We start from the raw sequence: 12,076 nt of genomic DNA, 5'->3' as shown, positions 1-12,076 counted from the left end.
TTGCCCACAAACGAATAATTTGATATAATTACTCATTAAATGGTCCATAATTTAATTTGTTTTCCCCAGGTAGAGGAAAGTTAGTTAGCACGAAATTCGTAATCGAGCCTCTGTGAATGACCACTTGGAACGGCATTTACGTAGCTAGTGCGCATGATCAGCGAACACCTGAGAAACAACTGGCCCCTGTGGCCGAGCGGTTCTAGGCGCTACAGTCTGGAACCGCGCGACCGCTACGGTCGCGGGTTCGAAGCCTGCCTCGGGCATGGATGTGTGTGATGTCCTTAGGTTAGTTAGGTTTTAGTAGTTCTAAGTTCTAGGGGACTGATGACCTCAGATGTTAAGTCCTATAGTGCTCAGAGCCATTTGAACCATTTTGAACCTGAGAAATAAAATCAAACCAAGGTTTCGTCAAAGAGGAATCAGAGCAAGGTTTACAATTAGCATTGCCTGTGACAATTTCGAAGATTGGCCACTGAGGAATAGTTAAAATTACTTGTTATGTTATGCTACTCACACGTAACTATTTTAGCACAATATCTGTAAACTGTTACGGCACGGAGCAGTAAAGCATACCACAGATGGAAACGTTTAATATACCTGAATCAGTTTTGAGCTGCAGGCAGCTGTGTTGTTTTGATGTTACCGCATATGTGGTCTTGTCTACCTAATAACTAATAATAGCTCACGGCACGGATCAGTAAAGCATACTACAAATGGAAACGTTTAGTATTCTGTGTGGCTGATCCTGGCGAAGGTTCGAGTCCTCCCTCGGGCATGGGTGTGTGTGTTTGTCCTTACGATAATTTAGATTGTATGTAAACTTAGGGACTGATGACCTTGGTAGTTAAGTCCCATAAGATTTCACACACATTTGAACATTTTAGTTTAGTATTCCTGAATTAGTTTTGAGCTATCGGCAGTTGTGTTGTCTTGATGCTACCGCATATGTGATCATGTGTACCTAATAACTACAAACGAAACATCAACACCCGGCTTAAGGAACACAAAAGCATATTCGGATAAATGTGCAGCATCAGATCGTGCAGTGGGTGCAGAGAACCACTAAATTCATCTCTCTGGTGCTATGATTTAATCAACAAGCAATCATTAATATGCCAGGATATACAGAGAAGCCATAGAAATTGAAAAGCATAAAAATACATTTAAACAGGAAAGATAAAGGATTCTAATTCAGCAAGTTCTGAGCCTTAGTATTAAATAAAGCAAACAGCGCTAACTGTTCCCGTAACTTTTAATTGTTTGTTTGTGTGTGTGTGTGTGTGTGTGTGTGTGTGTGTGTGTGTGTGTGTGTGTGTGTGTGTGTGTGTATGTATGTGTTTGTGTAGGGGTGATGGTAGGCGGTGAGCGGTCATCAGTCTGGTTCGACGCAGCCCTCCAGGAATTCCTGTTTGTGCCAAGCTATTCATCTCAGTGTAGCACTTGCACCCTGCGTCATCAATTATTTGTTGCGTTTGTTAAAATCCCTGTCTTTTTCAACACATTTTTTACCATGTTCAGCCCCTGCATTGTAATGAATGTCTTCTTTCTATGCTATAACACATGTCCTGTCATCCCGAACCCTGTTATAAGAAGTGTTTTCCATATATTCCACGATTCTGTGGAGAACCTCCCCGTTTGGTTATACAATGTAGGCTTTCAAGGCCGGTATTGTCTTCAATTAAGACTTTCGCACTGATAGGGCGTGGTCGATGTATGAAACTCTCCCCTGACGTTTCGTCTCCGACTGCGGGAGACATCCTCCAAGGTAACGCGGCGAATGAAACGTCAGGGGAGAATTTTATACATCGAAATTTTAATTGAAAAGCTCCCCATTTCTTATCATAAAAGGAATTAAAATGAACACCAATACAACTGTGAGTGGTGATTTTCTTTATTGCCCCAACTGGTTTTACTGCATTAAAATAGCATTCTCTGATGAAAACAACGTCACATTAGTGCATTCTTGCAACCGTGACAGGTACGCCACCGCACTATTCGCCCCTTACGTCATGTTTTATTTATTTTCGCGACTTTCCTTATTCAGCAATTCGATTTATGACTACGAACGTTGGAGGCGTCCTGGTGCGCTAATGTGGCACTGTTTAAACCTGAGTATATCGTTTTACTTCAGCGAAACAATAAAAAAATCATTAATTATAGCTGTTTTGCGGTTCATTTTACTTTATGATTAAGTTTAAGAGCTGCGGCCACCCCAGTACAAAGTTTTATATGACCATTCCTTATCGTATTAGCGAAACTTTATTTCCGATATTCTTCTCTAACACCACGTCTACAACGCATTGATTCGTTTATTTTCTGAATTTTCCACAATCCATGATTCACTACCATACAATGCTGTGTGTCAGACGAACATTCTCAGAAATTTCTTCCTCAGATTAACGCCGATCTTGTACACTGCAGGTTCTATAACACATGTTGGTGCCACTGCGCAATCTTATGCAGAGATCTGATGACATCACGAACCGACCACTCGATGGATACGGATAAACTGTTCAGCTCTCTAAGCTTATCACAAACTGTTACCTGATTCGTTGTAGCCTCTGTTAATGTCTCCATCATTACGAGACGGAACGTCAGGCACGCATGTATACCTTGGACCACTGAATAGTGCCCGTAAAACACAAATTACTTTCAGATTCATTCTAACTTCCGTAGGCATCTTAATACCTGAATGCTCCTCTTGAGGTGCTCAGCGGCACTATGCTTTCATTATCTGTGCATAGTTACTCCCACGGTTTTTATTTAACTTACATGTAAATTAGACGATGATATAATTAATTAGTGATGTTAGCAGCGATTGGAGGCATTTGATAGATATAATTTACATTCTAAACAGTTTCTGCATGTTACGCTTGTTTGCTCACAAAATTTAACATATAGAATGTTAGTGTTCATAAAAAAATATTCATATGTCACAGAACAGTAGAGGATTTTCTTCTCCCTCATTTTACGAATGTAAAATACTGGGTTGGTGCATAAGTCCCTACCGTTCTTCCGTAAGTTTAATAAACACAACACATACGCATAACAGAAACTTCAGTCGCAAATAATATATTCTCCTTAACTATTTACAAAAACCATCCAACGCTGGGTAACTTTTCGATTCAAACAATGTAGAAATCACGTGATTTTGAGGCGAAGAACTCGTCTAGCAATGTTCTGAACACATTTTCACTCGGAAAGGACATTCCTTGAAGGCTGTTCCATAGAGAGCGGAAAAGGTGAAAATCTGGGGGTGGAAGATCTGTTGAATAAGGTGGCTGCCGAATGCCTTCCCAGCCCAACTCCTGTATAGAGTTTTTTGTCAGTCTACTAGAATTCCGGCACACGTTATGTCTAGTACCAGATCACGCTATCTACCTCGTATTTGTTCTGAAAGACGTCTCAGTTGTTGACAATAAATGTCAGCAGTGATGGTTACACTTCGAAGAAGCAATTCGCAGTACACCCAACGTCGCTTTTCCACCAGATGTATAACATTATATTTTGTGGATGAGCGCAGGTCTTTATGCGGGGAGTTGCTGCTTTGTCTGGGCTCAACCATTCCATTCTTTTTCTTATATGGCACCAGTTTTCGTCACCAGTAACGATACAGTATAGGAATGGTCGCGATGACGAGCAAGCAGAGATGTACATGTAGCCATTCGCTGATTTTTGTGACATTGGCTATGAGTATTTTTTAACCTTCCCCGTCGGATGCAAATGTCACACGTCTGGCAGTTATTGAGTGCCATGATGTAGTTAATTGTGGATTAATGTGTTTAAATGATCTTCATCAAACCGAAAAGATCTTCCTGAACGTGGAGAAAAGGGAAAAAAAATGGTTCAAATGGCTCTGAGCACTATGGGACTTAACATCTGAGGTCATCAGTCCCCTAGAACTTAGAACTACTTAAATCTAACTAACCTAAGGACATCACACACATCCATGCCCGAGGCAGGATTCGAACCTGCGACCGTAGCGGAGAAAATAAAAAAGAAAATGCTTTTTGCTAAAGTTGCAGTGCACAGAATACTGAAATTCAGGTACCATGTGCATTATGTAAATCAACAAGGCATTAAAGGTAATTGTGACAATTATTCACCCTGAACTGTATGGATTACAATTTTCCTATACAAGAAATATCATTTTTGTAGTCAGTATTCTACTTTGTTTACATTTATACATATTCCACAACCCCAGTTACTTGGTGGACAATAATGATCTATTTTTTTCTAAAGGTAAACGTTATTCTACTTCACTTTACAAAAAGTTATATAGATCTGAAAGAAAAATATATGTTATAAATGGGTCTCACATGCAAACAACAATTAAAAAATTAACACAGAGGAGCTTACTCCTATTTTGTTGCATAATCCATGCAACAATAACTGGTACTTACCACATAACTTCAACTTACACTTACGATGGACCTAGAATACTGGAGACATTAAATCAGATATTTTCCTTTTAATAACCATGAAAACAACAATTAAAAAAGATTCAAGCAACAATTGTTCTGCATGCTTTTATTGATCGGCATTCAGACACTACCCAGCATTTTAATCAACAGACGAACAAGAATCTGAGTGAAGAAAATTGAAATATCATTTAAATCTGTAACATTTAAGACCACTACATTCAAACAATTTTTTAAACATAACAGAATTTAAAACGCACAATATGATGTGTCATCTTCTTACGGTGAGAGAAAAAAATCAAAAATCAACTTCAACAGTAACAAGAACTTTATTAAATAATTTGCACTACTGCCACTGAAAATTCTTCTCAGATTATGTTGCATGATGAAGATACCATCCACTATTCAGCACATTAACGAACACATGAATCTTCTTGGGGGTGGAGGCTGTGAATTATTCTTGGATATTAATCTCAACTTACGAACAGTGTACAAGGATGGTAATTCCAGCTCTGTAGCCTCTGCTGCTTCAGTGGTCATTGTACTACAAAGGCTGATATTAGGTATTTCAGGATGTAACAGTGCTTCCCGATGCCTTCTAGAGTGATGTCTGTTAGTTGGGTGCAGCCCTTTAATTCCAGATGCTTAAGTCTGCATAGGCATTGAATGAAACTGAGGACACCACTATCAGCAATATTATAACAATGGCTCAGAATCAACGTTTCAGTGCTGTGGTTATGGACAGCTAAGTAGGACAAACCCACATGTGCTATCTGCTGACACTGACTGAGATCGAAATACCTTAACTCCTTGAAACGAAAGGCATATTTCAGGCTGACATCTGTGATTTTGACATTAGCAAGTCAAAATGATCCTTCTTAAAACCATTTTCTTGCCGTGCCCTGTCCAATGGCATTATCGCCTTACAAGGTGAAAATGTTTCTGGCTCCCTCTGCTGCTGGCATCTCTCTATTGAACTCAAACAGAAAATTATGTCCTAAATATTCCGGTTTCTCCACTTGGCACTCCATTTTCTAGCGTGGACAGCTCCACTCACTGTCTCCAAATGGCAAAATTACAGTATGTAAACTCTAATAACAACAGTGAACTACAAATAAAGAATATCAATCGATAGATAAACCCATAGCAACCGGAATACCGACATGCAAAACAAAAATGCTACAACTTATGCACCAAGCCAATAGCTACGGCCCCAACACGCGCCTCAAGAGATGAAATTACGAGGGCAAATCATTTCATGTTTCGTTAATAAATCATTCTGCTTGCTTTCCAAAACACTTCTAGTCAACTGAAATGCAGTTTTGCAGACTCTGCATAATGAGATTCTCAGATTAAATTATGCTCAAATTTTATTAGCAAGTGTGGTGGCGCAGTGGTTTAACCATTAAACTCGAATTCGGAAAGAGTGATATTCAGATCCCCGGTTGACGATCCTGATTTAGGTTCTCCGTTATTTTCTTATATCTGTTAACAAGGACACGGGTTTTAAGGATTTGAAATACACACTGCCGATTTTGCTTCATATCCCTGTCCATACAGAATTTTTGTACCAGATAAAGTGATCTAGTCATCAAGCTTTATCCAATCTATCCAATCATTCTTCCTGTTTTAGTTTTCTTCTGTGACCAATATATCCCTCAATCTGCCCCTAAATAACTTATTTCAAAGCGTGAGTGAGAATGTGACAGACACGATGTCCTTGTTTATTAAGTATTCGCCCATGACGTACTCTTACGAATAGTTACCTTTTTTCCGAAGGCAGTCTTCAAGATGAATCTCAGGTAGTTACCGGCACGTGAAGCAGTATGGGAAGTATATAAGCGAAGCTGAGGCGGATGGGAAATCATTCTAGCCAAGATGCGGGCCGCAAACTAGGAATTCCGCCGACATAATTGACTTTGACAGCGATTGTTATGGCTTAGCTTCTGGGAACGAACGTCTCGGAAATGTCGAAGCCAGTGGGCTTCCTGCGCCTTACGGTCGTGAGCATCTGTTACAGTGGCTGAAGGACGGAAAAACCATTATTAAGCAAAGCAAGGACGTCAGTGCCTCGTTACAGACTGTTCAGCTGTAAAGCAGGATAGGCGGTGAGCTGTGACTGCTTTGACGAGAGAGTACAATGCTGGGGCAGATCCACGTGTTTCGCAGCACATCGTTCTGCGCACGTTGGTGAACGCGGGGTCCCGAAGTAGACGTCCACTACCTTTTCCCATATCGATCTAACGACGTTGTCGATTACGATTGCAATGGTCACACTTAAATGATAATGTACCGTGGATGAATGGCAAATTGTCGTCTGTTCAGATGAAACTCGTTTGTTGTTACATCACGTCGATAGTCATGTCGGGTTACACGATCCTCCAGGCGAGCGACTGCGTGTTTACGCACCGCGCAATGGACTCTGGCGCTATCGGGAAAATTCACCCGGCCTTAGATGAGACCTTTGGTTTTCATTGAAGGCTAATGCCTTCTGTGAAATAGCAGAACATTATTCCGGACCGCCTGCATCTCTTCATGCTTGATACCTCCCAAGACGGCGATGGCATCTTCCTGCTGGATCCGTGTCACAAGTGAAGAATCATATTGCACTGGTTTGTGGAGCATGACGGTAACTTCACGTTGATGTTGTTTCCACCAAATTCGTGTGATCCAAACCCGACGAAACACATCTCAGACGCTATCGGGTGCCAGTACGTCGCCCACATACCAGCACTCCGTAATTTACGGGAGTATCGCGAACTGTGCGTAGGCATTTCATGCCACACACCTCCGAAAACTTCCCAAGGACTTGGAGCATACATGTCTTGTAGAACTGCTGCATTCCAGAGGTGGACCAACATGCTATTAAGCTGGAAGTCATAATATTTTCTTTTTTTTTCTCTCTCTATGCGCTTCAGCCTTCGTCTTTAACTTATTTTTAAACGGTAGTGGTAAGGTAACAAACACGATGTCTGTTTTTTAGGTACCTTCCTCTCAGGCAGTCGTCAAGATGTATTTCATGTAGTTACCGGTACATGAAGCGGCAAGGAAAGTGTATAAGAGGAACTGAGAAGGATAGGACATCAATCTAGCTACAACAGTGGCCGCAAACTATGAAATTCACTGGTATACGGTACAAAGGACAGCTTGTTACGGATCAGCGCCAGGGAACGAAAATACTATCATGTGCCGACAACAGAGATCAATTAGCTTGGAAATACTAGTCCTTTCTTATAAAATTAGCCGTTTTCATCGATACATGCAGCAAAAGACATACTGGAACAATCAGCATAACGTGTAAGAGGCAGCAGTCACTTCGATCAGTAGGGAGGTTTAAAAATTTATCATTAATGATATTGTAGGGAGGCTTAAATATTTATCGTTAATTATATTGTATCGATAAAAGCCGCACACTCCGTGTATGCTTACGCGGCAGAACGATAGCAAAAAAAAAAAAAAAAAAAAAAAAAAAAAACACAGTGATCTGTCTCAGTATCTTCAATGCGGCTATTAAATTAGCCAAATTTAGCTCCTGATCACGATAACAATCTCCTCATAAATCAGTTTTCTCCTTAAACGGACGAAATTATTTTTTCTGTATGAAAACACATTAAATTAATCTACAAGATAAATAATTACGGAAATAATTGTTCCCCTTGAAATACTGTAAAAAAGCAATTGTGACTCATGCCCAAATATTTTGCTTCTCATTCATTGAGTAAAGTGTCACGATTTTTTAACTAGAAGAATATATGATGCTGATAAAAGTGCCAGATCTCACCAGTAAGACCACGGAGGCCCAACTCTCCGAAAGTAAAGTAATTAACGATGTATACAGAGGTGACAAAAGTCATGCAGTACCTCCTAATATTGTGTCTGAGCGTCTTTCTCCCGGACTAGTGCAGCAACTCGGCGTGGCATGGACTCCACAAGTCGGTTGAAGTCCCCTGCAGAAAGACTGAGCCATGCTGCCTCTGTGGTGTACACAATTGCGAAAGTGTTTCTGGTGCAGGATTTTGTGCACGAACTGACCTCTCGCTAATGTCCCACAAGCGCTCTATGCGATTCATGTCGGCGATCTGGGGACCAAATCATGCGCTCGAACTGTCCAGAATCTTTTTCAAACCAATAGCTAACAATTGTATCCTGGTGACTTGGCGCAGTGTCATCCATAAAAATTCTATCGTTATTTGGGAATATGATGTCCATGAATGGTTGCAAATGCTCTCCAAATATCTGAATATAGCCATTTCCAGACAATGATCGGCTCAGTGCGACCAGAGAACCCAGGTCATTCCATGTAAACATAGCTCACACCATTATCGAGCTACCATCAGTTTGCACAGTGCCTTGTTGACAATTTGAGTGGGGTCTGTGCCACACTCGAATCCTACCATAGGCCCTTACCAAAAGAAATCGGGATTTATCTGACCAGGCCACGGTTTTCCAATCGTGTAGGGTCCAACCGATACCGTCTGGAGCCCAAGAGGGGCGCCGCAGGCGATGTCGTTCTGTTAACAGAGACACTAGCATTGATAGTCTGCTGCCACAGCCCATTAACAATACATATGTCAGCACTGCCCTAAAAGATACGTTCGTAGCACGTACTACACTGATTTCTGCGGTTATTTCACACAGGATTGCTTGTTTGTTAGTATTGACAACTCTACGAACTGGCTTTTTATACCTTGTTACGCGATGTACCGCCATCTACACATGTGCATGTCGATATTCCATGATTTTGTCACCTCACTGTATATTACTAACGCTGACAAGCAGAGATTTCAGAACTGTTGCGGGCAGTAGCCGGTAGTCCCTAAATATCAGGGGACTATGGCAAGTGAACGTTGCAAGGCAACGAAAGAGAACACGTTTAAAATAAAAATAAGAAACATTTCAGTAGTGGTCATTTAGTGTAGTTGAGGTTCTCCAGCGTGATATCGGATGGTGTCGCTAAAATATTAATGTACTTCGACAGAGCTGTTACTCTTCACCTTCAGGCGACATTATAACGTCTCAGTGGAAGGCTTTAGCAGAGCTACCGATGCTTCATTATAGCAGTTAATCACCAGAGGGCGCTGTGCCCAGTTGCGCCGGAAATAAGCAACATCGCTTGGCACAAATTCACTCGTGTTTCAGGACGACAATATTAACGCCCTTGTGTGATTTCACGCCCACTGTCGACATCGCCATATAGAGCCGATAAGTACGTGCTTTGTCAAAATATTCTCTTCACTGTCACTGTCAGCTGCCGCTTTCGAGATCGTTAATGACGTTTCACGAATTGGTGTACTTACTGAACGTTGGTAACCTAAAATCTGAAACGTGACACCGGAGCGAAAGAGAGGTGAACTGTTCTCATAAATGGGCAAGTTTTGTATAAAGATCAGAATGGTTTACTGCAACTCCCGGCTACCTAGCATAGCGACCAGCATATAATTTCGCTCGCAAAATAAAATTGATACAGTATTTTGGTTTCACTTTTTTAGATTTTTTTAATGCAGTTCTGGGATTTTTAGGAGTAGGCTATGTCATACCAATATTTCAGCCAATGTGCTGTTCATAAGTTATTAAGATGGATCTTGATCAAACACAGCAAGGATTCGTATCGGATTAATACTAGACACAAGACTTCATTTTTCCAAGAGAATCAAGTAATCCCGAAGCAGTAACCTGTTCCTCCTCACAACTTATTGGTGTGACCTGTAGCTTGAAATAAATTAAACACTTTAAAAGCCATTATTCTTCTGCAGTTACCAAGTTCCTCTTATATCCAAACCGAACTCTTTACTTCTGTTCCAGGTTCACCACAGCGACGTCCTAGTGTCGACAAGCCGACAGTCATGAGAGTTCTCGGTTCTTTCTCTGTTCTGGCGTAAAGGTAAGAAAAATTACTGGTAACCGAGAGTTACAGTAAACCATTACGATCATAGCAGAAAGCGATAATCTAAAATCTATTCTTCACATACAAGCACGAAAGTGAAACGGCCTATTGGATAGGTTCGTGAACGGTGTTAAGCTGGCCCTGGGTTTGCACCCATTTTCGTCCAATCCCTGCCGTAGTGAAGATGAAGATTCGTGATTAGTTGAGATAGATTGAAACTGTCACCATGATTCAACAAAGTTATAAATTACATATCAAGTAATTTATATGTGCTAATTAGGATATATCATGCAATCTGAATTCAGTTTTAGTGTCAAAAATAAGTTTCTATTTCCTGACGTTTGGTGTAAGAAAAGCATGATTCGCACTAACTTCTACCGGTGACATATTGAAAAGGAGGAAAGTCTCTGGCACAATATTCAGTGTAACATTTTTTTTAAATAAAGAGAGAATATTTTGAAGACAACGCTGTATCAAGAAGCATCTTTTTTGTCTGTAACGTGATTAAAAGGCTGTTCCATGATCCATCTCTCGTACAACAGTATCCAGGCTTAATTCTATCTGACGTCACACTGATCAACCACTCGAATTCACGTTATTTAAAAATTTGTTTTCTGCAATTCCAAATCAGCACACTACGGCACTTATTTATCGACCTAGTGACTCTCCCTGCTTTTCAAGTACTACTTTTAAATCTTCCATAGTGGCACCCTCTAAGTCATGCTAAGTTTTGCTGCGACTGCCTCAGTCTCTCTCAGATGTACCTCTGTCTCACAATCACTGACGTACTCTTTGATCGTAAGACACGCGCCTGCATCGAGGGCAAAAGCGAAAATTTCAAAAGAGATATTTATATACAATTATTCTGGATAGTCACTAGAAACGTAAATGTGCTTGACAGGATGGGGACTTGAGGGCCCTTTCTTCCGAACTTATGTTCAGTGCCTTACTACAGAGTCACGTCGTTCAAATGTTTCACAAGACATTCGGGAAGGTAAAATCTCTGCACGAATACAATGGCTGCGTTCTGACGTTCCTCGATCGAGCCCACTATTGGAACCATCATCTCTGGAACACGATTTTATGGTTGACAGATAAGCTCCCGGTTACAATCGTTGTGAAGGGAGAGTATTTGGTCAGCAAGAACGGAGAGGTGTTTACGCGACATTCCGGGACACCAGACATGTTATTATTGTCGTTTCATGTCGCATTGTTGATAATGATGCGTTTGCTCGATGGCCTCATGGGCGCTATTTGGGAGGACTCGGTAGTGTTCTGGCTTTCACACTCGCCATTTCTCTCATCGCCTTTCTCACGACAATGCACTCCACATGCATTCATCGCAGTCCCTGACATTAAATACACTTAAGATACTAGACACGCAAGCCGCAGAAATGGGGTCAACGTTGATGAGTATCTTTTGGTTTCTTAAATTACAAAGAGGCATTCGTCATCAAGTCGCCCTATGATTGATAAGAAATGTACAATGTGGCGTCCCTTCTTTACCACGCGATCTGTTCGAAGAAATCCTTGAGAGTAGTCAACACAGCGTTATATTCTGTGGCACATACATATCAGAGTAAAAAGTAAAATGAACGAATCCAAATAGAGCTCGTTACCACTGTTTAGTTAAAAAAACATACAACAAGAAATTATTAGATTACAATTGATGGAACCAAGCTAAATCGACGTGTAAGCCAGAAGGAAATAATTTGGGTGAAGGACACGGTTAAAACAGGCTCAGACGTGGTAATTGGATGTCTCTATA

General features: G+C 40.9%; 1 protein-coding gene across 1 annotated transcript in view; it reads left to right on the top strand.

Annotated features, from left to right (window-relative positions):
* LOC124606148 (LIM domain only protein 3-like) overlaps window positions 1-12,076 on the top strand; it is a 1,120,741-nt gene that overhangs the window by 370,750 nt on the left and 737,915 nt on the right. Inside the window, exon 2 of the mRNA XM_047138113.1 lies at window positions 10,227-10,305. The gene's annotated coding sequence lies outside the window, so the exon portion shown is untranslated. The remainder of the gene's footprint in view (window positions 1-10,226; window positions 10,306-12,076) is intronic.

The sequence above is a fragment of the Schistocerca americana genome, chromosome 3 (genome assembly GCF_021461395.2).
Source record: "Schistocerca americana isolate TAMUIC-IGC-003095 chromosome 3, iqSchAmer2.1, whole genome shotgun sequence".
NCBI classification, from domain to species: domain Eukaryota; kingdom Metazoa; phylum Arthropoda; class Insecta; order Orthoptera; family Acrididae; genus Schistocerca; species Schistocerca americana.
Note: the sequence above shows the minus strand (reverse complement) of the source record. Positions and strands in the feature narration are given on the sequence as shown.